The 15,758-nt window shown below is 43.0% G+C and overlaps 1 protein-coding gene across 5 annotated transcripts in view; it reads left to right on the top strand.

Annotated features, from left to right (window-relative positions):
- The window catches only part of CSMD1 (CUB and Sushi multiple domains 1), a 2,044,057-nt gene that overhangs the window by 1,578,039 nt on the left and 450,260 nt on the right, over positions 1 to 15,758 (top strand). The window lies entirely within an intron of this gene.

The raw sequence follows: 15,758 nt of genomic DNA, 5'->3' as shown, positions 1-15,758 counted from the left end.
AGATGCTGGCTTCACCTCTGAATTCACATGCAGGTGCCGTTGTCTCAGCGAGTGGTTTTCCATCATGCACTATGGCTCTGTGTTCTCATAAACCAAGGCATCGTGTTTAGTCTGGTGCATCTTTAAAAATATCCCCACTGTATTGCTCTACCTTCATTGTTTCATGTGGGAGGATTTCGTAGGAAAGAGATATCTTTTAACCTTAACATACAGATTGGTATTTAAAACAACTATTGTGCAAAATTTTATAATGGAAACAGAAGTAGAAAGAACAGTATAAAAAACCTGAGATGATCTCTATTTGTAAACTTTTATAAACCTCCCAGATATTTTGCTCTTGACTTAAGGATTGGTTTGAGATGTAGCTGCCTGGTTGTCAGCCTCCGCCCGGTCCTCCCTCTGCTCAAGTATCCTTAAATATCATTTGGGAAATGAGTGACATTCCTACTGTGCTCCCAGACACTAGACCCATCCACAAGTCTTTATTCAATAATTACTTCTTTAAAAAGTAGACTTCTGTCTTGGTTCCAAGAGAGAAAAGAAGAATTCTTTCCCACTCTCCCCCCCCCCCAAACAACTAGATCAACCAGCTTGCCTCTCATTTGGGGTCTTCTGAGATTTAGTTCCCATAACCCCACCTGTACATGTCTGTTCGGGAGCAGAATGGGCGGCAGTCAAAGGCATCTCTTCAGTGCCTCAGAGCACACCACAATGCTTTGGCTGATCCCTCCTACGTTCCGGAGATGGCAAAGAATGGAGTGTGCACTAAGGGAGAGAGAGAATCATTGTTCAGAGTACAAAGAAGAAAATTGATCTTCATACTATCCAGACCTCAGGGCACCTAAAATAGCTATAGATAGGCACATCTGTTTTACCTGGCAATACACACACACACACACCATTTTCCTTTCATGACACACTTTGGTGTTCTCTAGATCAACAATCAAATAGTTTGACTCAAGAAAGAAACATGAAAGAGGCTTGGGAGCATGTTAAATTCTTCATTTCGGATTATACAAATGATGGGTGCAAATCCTCTGTCTTCAATGTAGATCTTGTATGTGTTTGACAAAGAGAAAGAAATTGTTCTCTTGTGCTAAGAGATTAAATATGTGTCCCCAGATACAATAAAATTATCTCATATTAAAAAGTTTTATAAATTAATTTATAAAACTACTTAATTATGAAACTTTAAAAGATATATTTAAGTTGTCACTTGCATACACTGCCATACATTCAGTGAGCCACAAACTGATTTGAAGTTACTTTTAACAAGATTGAGAACCTGTTACTGTCTTGAATGTAAGTCAAGAGAAGTCTTCTCAAGGTCAACCTTATACTGTATGCACATGCCTGTGAACAGATAGTCGCTTTATCAAAATAACCAGGAAATTACATTTTAAACCCAATCAGGGGTGCCTGGGTGGCTCAGTTGGTTAAGTGTCTGACTTCAGGTCATGATCTCACAGTTCATGAGTTCGAGCCCCGCATCGGGCTCTGTGCTGACGGCTCAGAGCCTGGATCCTGCTTTGGATTCTGTGTCTCCCTCTCTCTCTGTCCCTCCCCTACTTGCACTCTGTCTCTATCTCAAAAATAAATAAATAAAAATAAATAAAATACACCCAATCATATATTTTTATTAATACAAAAAAAAACAATTATTACAAAGAAACTATTTAAACTATAATCTAAGAAAATATACTGTAGCCATTTAGAATAAAGCATAAATCTGTGTTTTACCTATTTCCATTTTCAAAGTTTAAATACTTTCCGTAAGTTTCAAAATTTTAGGGAACTAAGAAATGATACAAAGTACTGTAATACAGTAAAAATGGTGGCAATTTTATTTGGATTATTTTACTCGAGGGGAGCTGTTAAAAAGAAAGAATTAATTTGTAAATTACTGTCAGAAAAACTTTTGAAGTCGGCCTTGGCAAAAAAAAAAAAATATATATATATGTATTATGTATATATGTGTATGTATATGTGTATATATGTATATGTGTGTGTGTGTGTGTGTGTGTATGTCACTACTTATTTTTTCAAAGCCCAGCTCACTCTAAGTGGTTAACGGATGAAGTAGTGATCTGTGCCCATCATTTTCCTTGAACTGTTTTACTACTCAGAAAGTTGTAGGAAACTGATAATAGGGCAGGTGATCCCTGACTACAGACACACTTGTGAACTCTGTGTAGACAGGACACGATCGATTGTCGCCCAGTGGGTATAGATGACTTTAGGGTCTCTTATAAAACTCATGTCAGCATTGCTAATTGTCTGTGTCTGTTCTTTGAGTTCTCTTGTGAAATGGTTCTTCAAATGTCTTAGTGGTTCCTTCGTCAGTTGCTGAGTTTATTAAAATCTTTAACATGATATGTACATGCATGTACTGATGAAAACTAGACAAATCAATCTGCAGAGATGGGATTTTATTGTCTTCACTTTTACTCTGGGGATTTGAGCAAAGAGATAGAATGCCGTGTCTTCTAATTGTGCGCCGTAGAGAATTCAGGAACTGACAAAGTGTACTGAGAAGTTATTGCATAGCAAGACCACTGAGACAGGTCATTAAAAAGCGTCTTACAACCCAAGACCATAAGCAGGGTGACAGTGACGGTGTCCTGAGCTCAAGTGAACATATCATTGCATGGCTGCACCCTCCTTGTGAGCGGAAGTAGTCGCGGCACTGAAGACTTCCGGGGTGAGGCGGGCCCAGCACCAGCATCCTTACTTACCTGTAAACTGTGCAAGATTCCTCCTTGGTGGAAACATCGGATGGGATGGGGAACTGATGGCTTTTCTTAATAAGAAATTCTGTTGCACACCCCACACAAAGGTTAGGACTAGAATGCACAGATAATTGCTGAATCCTTCCTGACATTTGGATATTTCGACTTGACCTTTAATTGAACTTCTACATGACTGTACAGTTATTCAAGATAGCACAGTAGAGGTGTAATCCTTTCCACATGACCTATACTCGCTACTTCCTTTGGTGAAATCTAAGAGCCTCAGTGAAATAGCAAACACTTCCCAACAGGGAAAATTGCAGGAATTAACTCCAGCAGTAGTAAGACACACATCCTAAGGTTTCTAGTGTGAAGCCGAGAGGGACTGGCATCCTTGCTAAACTGTGGATCCTTGACTATTAAGAAATGAAAGTATTCTCGATTAAAATATAAATATTCTTCCACGTGTCGTATTTCAGTTTGAATGACCGCACAGCATTAATTCTAACTGCATTTAGCTGTAATCAGTACTCTGTTTACAATCCCAATAGTCTATTAATCACTATACCCTGAGATGTTATGGAAACGTGGACGGCCATCAACCCTTGAAAGATCTCCAGTTCAAGGCCACATGTTATCTTTTGACCAAATAACGTTCCAAAGTCAGAAGGATAATGAAAACAAATAACTAATACAAGATTTGAGGATTTAAACATTCTAGAGAATGTTCTACATCAAAAGAAGATATTCACATTCTAGAAGTTGGTATTTCCAGAGTGCTATATTAAAATAACAATTAATGATAAAAACCGTGTGTAAAGGTGATTGTCAAAAATATAAATAATTGCATTATTTTCTTTAAACTAATAGATATTTGTGAATTGCATTGTCAGAAAAAATTCATAGAGCTGATAATCACATATGACTTAACTTTCTGGGTGTTGATATGCGTGGTCTTAGCTAACATAGTGAGGTGTTTGAGAATACAGGATGTGAAGCCAGACTACCCTGGGTATATGCTCTCCCATCTGCTAGCTTTATAACTTAGGCCAGGTTATTTAAAGGGTGTCAGCTTCCTCATGTAGAAAAAAGGGAGAGCATAGTAATGACATTTCCTTCATAAGTCTCGTTGTAGAACTCACGACTTAAAACATGGAAATCCCATAGCACATAGAATGAGAAATGCTAGCCATTATTTTCATACACATTTTTCTTGTTAATTCTGAGATTTTTCTATAAGTAAGGCTTTTCATTATATAAATAAATATTAGAGCTCATGATAAAATATGTAAGGATAGTGAATGTCCTTTCTCTTCACCTTCTGACTTGGCCAGGAAACTTCCTTAAAGGCAGTGGCTCTCAGCTTTTCCTTATGTATCCTTCCAGAATTTTCAATGCACATAACACCATGTCTGAAATCTTGGCTTGTCTCTTCATCTACAAACCCCAGAGGAACCTTGATGTGCAAGAAATGCCACATTCTCTTATTTTAAAATCAACTTGAATTTCTTCAGAGACAACATCCTAACAGCATGCTATGATTGGAGGGGCCCCACATTACCTGCTACCTGCCCGTCACCCCCCTCGCACCAAGAGGTTAAGAATTCCCCAGGTGTTCTAGGGGATACGAAAGGTTTGGGGTCCTCAGATCTTGCATCACACTTGTTACCGTGAGACGCCCATGGCCTCTGCTGCTTTGGACAGTGCTCTCTGTCACAGGAGCTGCCTGATAGATGCTCTCCTGGTCCCCCCCCCCCCCCCCCCCCGCACACAGTGATGTTGAGGTGGTTTCATGTGGGAGAACCTGGGGTCCATCCCAGCTACCTGTGTACCACCAACACACTGGTTCTTAGTCCCGGGGGAGCCCCACTTCTCTGTATTTGCTCCCAGCTGTGACCCCATGGAGACATTGGCCCGGATGGCCTCCCCTCAAGATGCCTGCATAGTATGCTTGATGAACTCTGTCTTTAGATGAAGAGTTTGTGTTACATTAACCGATGAGGGGAGGCACAGAGGACAGCCTGGCTCTCCTTGGGAATCACAGACTTTCAAGGGGAGAACAGAGCAAAACTTGGAGGCTAAAATACAAACATGAACACCACCGATGATTCAAGAGCAGCAAAAAAAATATCAACTAATGTAAATTATAAACATAAATTTATATATATACACATATATATACATATATATATACATATATATGCATATACACACACACACACACATATATATATATATATATATATATATATATATATATATATATATATATATGGAGAGAGAGAGAAGAGAGACAGTATGCTAACTCATAATTTACCATAAGAAAATTATTGGAGGGGCGCCTGGGTGGCTCAGTCAGTTAAACGACCGACTTTGGCTCAGGTCATGATCTCATGGTCCGTGAGTTCGAGCCCCATGTCGGGCTCTGTGCTGACAACTCAGCCTGGAGCCTGCTTCAGATTCTGTGTCTCCCTCTTCTCTCTATCTCTTCCTCATTTGTGCTCTCTCTCTGTCAAAACTAAAGTAAGTAAACATAAAAAAAAAAAGAAAATTATTGGAGAACGTATCTTGTAAAGTGTAAAAAAATGACAGTGTTTTAGGGAAGTATGTTAGATATCTGAGAAAGTGATGGAGGGGAAGGGAGATATTTTGTTTAAAGGTTTATTTAAAACTTTTGTATATGTATAACCTGTTCAAAAATCCAAAAGATAAAAAAATATGGTATAAATAATTATAGTGCAGCTGTCTAAAGCCATACTAGCCTATTAAACAAACCGTATAAGTCTTAATGTATGTATAATTATTATATAATTTTATGATTATACATATAGTCTACAAATACTTAAATAATCTATATAACTCATATATATGTATGTTATAGATGTGTAAATCATATAAGCAATATATATGAAAAAATATACATATAAAGTAACATATGGAAATCTAACATAGGTTTAGTACATAGTTTTTCCACTCTATACTTTAAATTACTTATTATAAGTTACAAAAGTAAGTACTGAGAATCAAAAAAATGTTTTGTAAACCAATCTTACATTTAATAATACATTAAAATTATTTTTAAATATTATTATAGTATAATAGACCATGCCATTGTATACATTTAAAATACGCATTTAGCATATTGTTGTTATGGACTAGAAAGGAAAGGAAAATAATCTATTCTCAATGAAGTTCATGACCATTGCCACTTCTAGCACTGAGGAGGGTTGCCAAGAAGCAAACTCATTGCCTGGATATCGTATCTGAACAGTTAGGAGTTTGCTATAGTGGTGGCCCGCATTTTACGGCTTCGCCTCCTACACTCACGTGGACTAACTGGGTCTGTTTTGTCACAGAAATAACGTTCAGTTGGTATCCGTCACACATGTTGATGAACTGCACTCCCACAAATCATGTTTTATGCAATTTGCCATAGCTATTTAAATTTTAGCAGGGGGTAAATTAAAGGAAATGTTCCCTGTGATGTGCTGCCGTGTGGTAAAAACAAGATCTATTTTAGGCTCGCACTCAGAGTTATTTCAGTAAAATAATTTGAGTTCAGCATTTCTGTTTTGTACAGAAACAGAACTATCTCCTGTGTGCAGTGAACGCTTTGTAAATGGGAGTGGGTGACGATGTGCTTGGCCTTTCCTCCTGTACTCGGGCCTCTGCGTTTGTGCTGAGCGGGAGGTGGTGCTCCATGGAGCACTGAGTACAGGGGAACAGAGGACGGTCGCACAGCAGCATGCCTGCTGTCTTGGCGGGCTGTACTACAGACACACCATGGATGTGTAATGTTCAAGATGCTTGTGATGGTTAATTTTACGTGTCACCTTGACTGGGCCAGGAGGCCCGCACACCTCATCGGACATTATTCTGGGTGTGTCTGCAAGGCTGTTTTGGGAGGAGGCTAAATTTTGAATTAGTCGACTGGGTAAAGCACTTTGCCTCCCCAGTGTGGGTGGGCCTCGTCCGATCAGTCAAAGGATTGACTACAGTCATACCTTGGAGATCTTGTGGGTTCAGTTCCAGACCACCGTGATAAAACAAACATCGCAGTAAGGCCAAGGCAAATGAGGTTTTTTGGTTTCTCACTGCATACCGAAGTTATGTTTACACTATACCATAATCTACTAAGTGCCTAATAGCATTAGATCTCAAAGTCAGTGTTCGTCTACAACTTAATTAAAAAATACTTTATTGTTAAAAAGTACTAGCCGTCACCTCAGCTTTCGTTCAGCAAGTCGTAATCATAGATTATAGATCACATAACAGATAGAATCATGAAAAAAAATGGAACTGTGGCAAGATTTACCAAAATGTGACACAGACATGAAGTGAGCAAATGCTGTTAGAACGAGTGGTGCCTGTAGAAGAGCTCGATGCGTAGTTGCCACAGACGTTTAATTTGTAAAAAATTATAACAATAATACTGTGTCTGCAAAGTATGATGAAGCGAAGCCCCGTCAAGTGAGCCTGTAGGGCAGCAGGCTGAGTGAAGGACAGCTCGTCTCTCTGCCTGACAGGCTTTGAGCTGGAACCCGGGACCTCCATCCCCAGCATGCAGACTCGGATTTGGATTGGCTCTTACACCGTTGGGGCGCCTGGGTCTGGACATCTCAGCCTCCCTAATCATGTGAGCCGATTCCTTACAGTCATCTCTGTCTATAGATCAGGTGAGATAGGTAGGTGGGTGGGTAGGTGGGTAGGCAGACAGGATAGCTAGATATGATATACAGTTATGGTAGATAGATTCGATATGATCCGTACATATGGTAGGTAGATATGATAGATATTGTAGGTAGATACGATACATAGGGTAGGTAGACAGATGAGAGGTAGATAGATGGGTAGATGGATAGGATAGATTTGATAGGTATGGTAACCGGATATGATAGACATACGGATATGGTAGATAGATACATATGACAGATACATAGAGGGATAGGTATGATTGATAGATATGATAGATAGATATGGTAGATAGGTATGATAGATAGACAGACAGATAGATAGATATACAGACATCCTCTTGGCTTAGTTTCTCTGGGGACCCCTGACCAATACAGTGTTTCTCTGCTGTATCGTTGGATTTAATCCAGTTTCTCGGCACAGACGCTTCCTCATCATCTGTGTATCTGCGCATTTAAAAGGAGCCCATGTGAAATTAGATGCACAGTGTGTGGCCTCTGAACAGAGGAAAGCCCGCCGGTCCATGTGGACCCTGAGCTCCAGCCCCTGGCCATTAGTGTGAGGGAGATACGCTACCCAGAGTCAGGCAGCAGCGTGCCTGTCAGAACAGCACAGCGGTTCCTGAAACCCTTAAGACAAGGGAAAGCTGCGTGAAGTAGCTTCAGGTAAACTTTGGTGTCAATTCTGCGCAAATCCCCAGGCACGCCTCACCGAGCAGTGCTAGCACTCAGCGTTCTTCACCACAGATACGGTCTTGTATCTCAAGTGCCCACAAAACCTTCTTCCAGCGCCTGGTTCACATCTACCACGAAGCAGCCTTTGTCCTGGAAGCTGAGGGTGGGTGGGGATTTGTGTGGGAGGGGACGTGCCCTGGGGGCCCCTGGGAGGGGGCCCAGCAGAGAAAGGGGGACACTGAGCAGTGCCTGGGGCCTTGGCTGCTTCTCCAGGGAGCACAGGATCCAGGACAGCCTGCACCTGTTCCTCTACTGGACAAGCAGACAGGGCTCCGTCCCTTCCACTGCGGCTGGGGGTGCCCTGGGAGGGGGAGGTGATTCCTGAGGGAGTGGAGCCAGGGGGGGTGATTCCTGAGGGGGTGCAGCCGAGACTGGGGGAGGTGATTCCTGAGGGGGTGCAGCCGGGAAAGGGGGAGGTGATTTCCTGAGGGGGTGCAGCCGGGGGCAGGGAGGTGATTCCTGACGGGGTGCAGCCAGGAAGGGGGGAGGTGATTCCTGAGGGAGTGCAGCCGGGAGGGGGGGAGGTGATTCCTGAGGGGGTGCAGCCGGGAGGGGGGGAGGTGATTCCTGAGGGGGGGCAGCCAGGGGGGATGATTCCCGAGGGGGTGCAGCGGGGAGCCTCGCAACCAGAGCATGACAGCCTTGTTCTGCAGAGGATGTTCAGGTGGGACAGTGTGGGGTCTGCCCTCAGCTCTGCCCACCCGGGAGCCGCTTTTCCAGGAGTCCAGTTGGTCTCATTTCCTGGGAAAACTCCCATCCTCACGCCGCCCCCCTCTCCTGCCCCCACTGAATCCCCCTCTCCTTGTGTCGCAGGCTCTCTGCTGCTCTAGGTGGCTGATGAGGCAGGGAGACCCAGACCCACCTCCCTGAGGGTCTCGGTGCCTGATCACCCCTCTCACTCATGCCTTGTTTATCCTATGTGGGCGAGGGGACACAAAGACATGCCCCCCCCCCCCCCCGCCATGGGCCCTTCCCTTCTCTCACTGTGTACAGCACTCCGCCCCTTTCTTTGCTCGTGTTTGGGGCGATGACCCCCAGGTATGAAGGCTTTTTGCTTGCTGGCTAATCCTTGGCATGGAGCTCTTGCAGGGACGGTGCAGCAGGTAGGGCACCAAATGTAATGGGGCCCTTCCTGTCTCCGCTGCTGAAACATTTTCCCCAAGAACCTGGACCCGCCGCGCCTGTACACCTGGGAGCGTTGGTCCTGGGATGAGGGGAGGAAGCTATTCCTGCTTCCACTGCTCCGTTCCCGGGCCCGTGTTCTCCACCCGCGGGGGATCAGCACATGTAGGGCCGTTGATTTCCGGTGGTCACCTTGTCCCGGAGAATGGAGTCCCATCCCCACCGTGTCGTCTCCAAGCTGGCTTCACAGCGATGCCTTTGGAGGGACATCTGCCACTCTGCCAGGCGGAGAGCTTCTCAGCTTTGTGGTGTGTGACCAGACCAGTGGGCTCCATACGTATCGCCACCGGTGGCTCCTTCTCTGATATAAAGTGAGTCCTCTGAGCCAATTCCCAGAGAGGCCCACAGCTGGGAGCACACGACTGCATGTCTACAATCTAGAACAAGCCCTAGCAAGGGAAAATACCCCGCCGCATGGGGAACTCAAGTGTAAATTGTACTCTCCTTCCTGTGGGCTTCCTTGAGGCTTTACAGTGATTTAACATCCTGAAGAACAAACTTACTGTATTTTCATCAACACCTCTGAAATAAAATTGGCCATGCCCCAGGCCTTCTGCCCTGGGGACCAGAAGCAGGGTTGTGTACTTTCCTGGTGCCCAGCCGTCGCTTCTGGAATGCCACTTTGATCTTCCCATCGTCCTCACCTGAAACTCACATGGTCCAGTGTGTCCATTCTTATCTGACCTCGGCCAGCCACCGGGTCATTTCCCTGCATTCTTTAAGGATTTGAGCCGCAGGTTCATAAATGATTTTGTGTCATTTATTCTCAGCAATGCCATGGTAGATGGCCCCATTCTCTCCTCTTCGTGGATTGCTGTGAGGCCCGTCTCATAAATAGCCTCCTATTGTATGGGGTGGACTCTAAGGCAGTCCTCCTCTGCATCTGTCCTAGCTGGTCACGGAAGCGTCACAGTGCCTTCCTGCTTGCTCGCCCCTCCTAATCCGCACGCACCAGTAGCCCAGTCCAAATCACCTTTACTATCACGTGATAACATAGACACATATTTTGTAGGTCATATGTATCACGGACTGTATTCTTATAACAAACTAAGTTAAATAAAATGTAATGAAGAAAGTCATATGGAAGAGAAAATAAATTTACAGTACTTTATTAAGAAAAAAAGAATCCATGTATAAGTGGATCCTTGAAGTTCAAACTCACACTGTTCAAGGGTCAGCTGGATAAGCAAACGAAGTGAATTAATAGCAAGGTGGCCGAAGCCACAGCTAATGCCTGGATTGTTTAGATATTGGTAGTATCATGTTGAGTCATTTGACCTTTGTTAATAATCTTAGGTCCACACCAGTTTCTTTTGTAAAGAATTTAATTTAGTCTTTACAAGTTTTATGGAATTCTAGTGTCAGAGAGGAACGAAATCAACACCCACCATAGACTCTTTCTGGTCATTGGTGCTACTGTGAGGCAGAAACACACAGATCTGCCCATATGTTTCCTGCCTCACTCTCTCGTGTTTGCACTCCTGCTTCCTTGGTTCCTAGTCCCTGAGCACATAGCTGCCCTCCACTAGGTTCCCGTTGCCTCTTTTCCCTGGACTACCCATAAATTCCAGGTGCCCGCCATGTTTTGGTGGCACCTTGCGGCAAGGTGATGCATTTGTGCACCGGGTGCACAGTATTTAGACTTCTCTTCAGTGTTATCTGCTTCTCCCACTGGGGTGTGGGTACAGGCCACCTGGAAGTCTTCTTAAGATGCAAATCAAGGTTGAGGCAGGGGACATGCTTTAAGACTCCATGGTCTGGGATGCTAATCCTGTGCACTGCAAGGATGAGAAGTAGGGGTACAAGTCCTAGAATATCACGGCCTCTGTGTCCCCCAAGTCAGCATGGGCTATCATGCCCTCTGTGCCCCAGGAGTCCACATGAACTTTCATGGCCCCTGTGCCCCCCAAGTCAGCATGGAGTATCACGCCCTCTGTGCCCCAGGAGTCAGCATGGACTGTCATGGCCTCTGTATTACACACACACACACACACACACACACACACACACACACACACACACACCAGTGTCGCCTGTCTCTCCTTCCCATCCCATGTTCCGTCTGATGAATCGGTGTCTGTCTCCACTGGCAGCTGGTCTGCCCTCCCTGGTGCCCAACCACAGCCATTGAGATGAACCTAATTCCTCACCCTTTTCCAGACTGCCGGTCTCTGCAAGAGCTGCACCGTGCCGATGCCACATCGGCCACGCCCCTACCTTACTATCTGTGCCATTGCCCCTCCCCTGCCAGGTCCCCTCCCTCCCTCTGCCTGGACACATTCTCCCCACCCTTCAAGGCCTTCATGTTGAGCGCTGCCAGGTGTGAGGCTTTTCCTGGCGCAGCTCACGGGGACTAACTCCCTCTAGAGTTCTCCAATAGCCCTGGCTCATGACTTCCTTCCGCCAAGAGACCATCCGGAAGAGTCAGCGTCTTGTGCGTCCTCCAGTCCTTGAGAAAAGAAATCCATTTTATTCAGTTTTCTGTCTCCGGACTATACCAGCATACGCAGCGTCTTCACCTTGGTAAGCAAACAAAAGTGTGTTGTGCTGTAATGCACACAGTGGAGTCATTTCAGATCTGGAGAGCTCATCCCCTCCGCTCATACGCACTGGCCTTCAAGCAGGTGTCAGTCATGGATTCGGTATTGAGATACACTTCTCCTGGGAACCTGCATTTTAGAATCAACAGAGAAGACTGTTTGGGGGAACGATAAGCAAATGAGGAAAACAGAATAAAGTTGATATTTTATACAATGTAAGTAAAAGAGATCGAGTGCAAAATGCATGCTATTTCTAATTCAGTGTATTAATACATTCACGTTGTGTTAATACCTCGATCTTACAGTTCTGCAAATGAGTTGAAGCCACGTATCACAGTTGTCTGCCTTACAGCTTGATGGGGTTCTTTCTTCTTAAATCCTTTCCTCTCTTGAATATGCCTGCCACCTTTTAAATCTTTGGTTGTCATATTCTTGCCGGGTTACTTTTCACTTGTTTTTTTTCATTTTTACTACTATAAAAAAATTGAAGCCTAAGCTGGTATTAATCGAAATGGTTAGTTTTTGAACATTTATTGTGTGGTGTTTATATAAGTATGTATATATCTCATGTTTTCATTTATGCTAATACACATATGTTTATATATGTTTTATACGTCTATTAATATATATATGCATATGTATATAGTATCTGAAAATGCTGAAACTAACAAACTATTCTCTGCTAAAACTACTTTCACATAATCATTCATAAAATTTTTTCTAGTAGACTTTTTTTTCTCTGATAATATGAAATTTAGAGCAAGATTGGGTTAATGTTGAGTGTATATGGGAACTTTTGATTATAAGTCTCCCCAGGTGGGGGGGTGCTTAGCAATTTGACAATAGAGTCAGAAGTCAGCGTGCTTAGAGCTTACCTGGTTTAGAGAAGCAGTTTCGTTAGTCATAGTTCACACCATTTTCCTTGTGTACGAAACAGGAGTTACAGAAGAAATGCTTACAGTTCATAGAAACAACTTTGTGATTGCTTCTAAAAATACTAGTAGCCTCCTTTGGCTTGCTAATTCCGTAGTTTAGGAATTCAACTAAGAAAAAAAACAAATTCATTTTATCACATCATTTTATAGACAGTGAGAGCCATATATTGATGTTAGAACAGAGTGACCTTAAAGATAGACAATAAAAGTGTGCTTGTATTGCTACTTTACCTTTGCAAAGCTCTTCTAGAGAATATGTATAAGTTTGTGGATGGGGAACAAAGTGGTGTGCATAAAAACAATGTAGACAAATGAGAAAAATGGCGTATCAGCTGACAGATGTGTTATTTCAAGCACCTTTATTGGAAACTTCTTCATCAGGTAGCTCTCAAATTTTACCAAAATTGTTACTATAGGTGAGAATGAAAATTACACCTATAAAATAACTCTTGGGATGAAGTTTTTTTAAAGCATTATTTAGTGAAATATATACGTGATATGTATATTTTATATATATAGTCTATATATATATATATATACGCTGAAATTATATATGTACTGGCGTGTATATGAAATGAAACATATGTATTTTATATATATAGTCTGTTTTATATATATAGGTAAATACATAGATAAATATATATAAGTATATATAGGCTGAAGTAATTATATATATTATATACACATATAATATACACAGGCTGTTTTATAATATAGGAGCTATATATTATAGAATACTTATATATAGATATATTTATATTATATATAGAAATAGGGGCGCCTGGGTGGCGCAGTCAGTTGAGCGTCCGACTTCAGCTAGGTCACGATCTCGCGGTCCGTGAGTTCGAGCCCCGCGTCAGGCTCTGGGCTGATGGCTCAGAGCCTGGAGCCTGTTTCCGATTCTGTGTCTCCCTCTCTCTCTGCCCCTCCCCCATTCATACTCTGTCTCTCTCTGTCCCAAAAATAAATAAACATTGAAAAAAAATTAAAAATTATATAGAAACATATATATTATATATATATAATTTATAGAAAGCAAAAAGTTGTGATAATTTGGTTAGAAATTTTAGTTTAAACGATGTAGTAGCCAAACTTATCAATAATTGAGTGTTAGGGGCTGAAGTAATTTGGTTACAGGTGTGTGTTGTATTGTTGCCATTGTTTTCCTGCTGGGAAATCGCACACTGATCCAACCAGGGCTTACGTGTCCTACCTCTGGACCAGCGGGATTCACATGTGCTATTATTAAAACAAAATAAATCCAAACACGCGACAGTAACAAAACTGCATGCTGGAACAGTATTGAGCTTAAGGTCATTATTCATGTTGTTGACATCGAGTGGGTCGAAGGATCTGTGTAACAATACGCCGACATTCAGAACTGCCCGTCTTGAATAAAAATGTTTATCAGGAGAACCACCTACTCCAAGTTTCTAGTTGTTCCTGGGTTGCACGTTGTGAGTAATTTATAAATCACTGATGTGAAATATTTGACTGTATCAGTCATATGAGCCAGGAGAGCGGATGCTGCAGTACAAGAGGACATTGGGTTATGATGGGGAACGGTGACACTTAAATTCTAGGCTGAGGGGCTCATCAGCTTGGGCTGCAGTGAGACACAGTGGCAATTAATTAGGGGTTATGAGCTGGGCTCAGACGGTTATGGAGACTCGTGTGGGAAACATTTGCCATCAGTATCTGCCCCGGTAGGAACCCACGTGTTGTGGGTGATGCACCACACAAAGGGTTGTGGAATCACTGAAGGTAGCAATGTGTGCTTCTAGATTATATTGTAGCTCTAGAAGGGACATCGCATTTCTATTTTTCTACGGGGCACATGTACTGTCTTCCTACCTTTTCAGGCATTGTGAGTGTTCGAATGTAAAACCTTGTCTGACATTGTCACCGCCTGGATTCTAGAGCCAGATACAATGGTATTCAGTTGGCTGAAAGTTATTTTTTTCCTTTGTTCTTCAGTGACCCCACAAACTATGTATATATGTTTTTTTGTTCCATATTCCTGCTTCCTTTACAATTTTAGTGATTGGAACAAAGTAGAGTCCTTGTGGGGCTTACTAAATTGTGTTGATTTAAAAATGGAAAACGTTGTACTTTATTGATTCCAAATTTCTAAGTGGAACTAGTTTTTTTTTTTCCTCTAAATATATCCTGCATTTTAAGCCTCACACATTCGCTAGGGCTCTCAGCCAGGAGTGTCTTTCCATCACGTTTGGTTCTTTGTGACTCACCTCAAAAGCATTCTCTCTGAGATGTATTTTTTTAATCTATCAGCATGTGTAGCTCCGTTTGGGGAAGGGGCTTTTCTGCAGGGAATTAGGAGCCAGCATAAAGGGGATTCATGCAAAGTGAGGTGAACGAGAACAAAAGCTATCTGGGGAAAGCAGGCTGCTCCATACTTTGGTGGGAAGGTTCCAGAAGAGCAGATCCCGGGACAGGATCATGCCGAGGACAGAACTTGAGCCAAGAGATGTGAGCTAGAGCTCCAGTTTTTCGTCCGTTTGCTCTGCGTTTCTCTGGCCCCTGATAGCCCCATTTCCAGTGAGAGGTGGGCACGGATCCCCTGCAGGCTCTTCTCCCAGCTCTGGAAAAATAGAAATCAACAGTTCCATGAATATTTGGTTTCTTTGGGACGCTGATTCCAGGGATGATTAGCAAGCCAAAAGAGAGGTGATTGCTACCTCTGATAATGAAATCCCTCCTCTGGGAATACGTCAGCGCCAAGATGGAAATGAGGATACAAGGTAGCTAGGTTGTCAACAGTAGGGAACAGTTGAACGATGCCTAGAATAAAACTGTGCCAAGCACGGGACAGAGTAGGTCAGAGATGCTTGCGTGCCGAGTGCTCCGTACATTTTATCAGAGAAGGGGAGAGATTCGTTTGTAACCACAGGCTCAAGTAGGAGGAAGATGGTTCCGGAGGGTCAT

Source organism: Puma concolor, chromosome B1 (genome assembly GCF_028749965.1).
Source record: "Puma concolor isolate L17-30 chromosome B1, mPumCon1.1.hap2, whole genome shotgun sequence".
Classification (NCBI taxonomy): Eukaryota; Metazoa; Chordata; class Mammalia; order Carnivora; family Felidae; genus Puma; species Puma concolor.
Note: the sequence above shows the minus strand (reverse complement) of the source record. Positions and strands in the feature narration are given on the sequence as shown.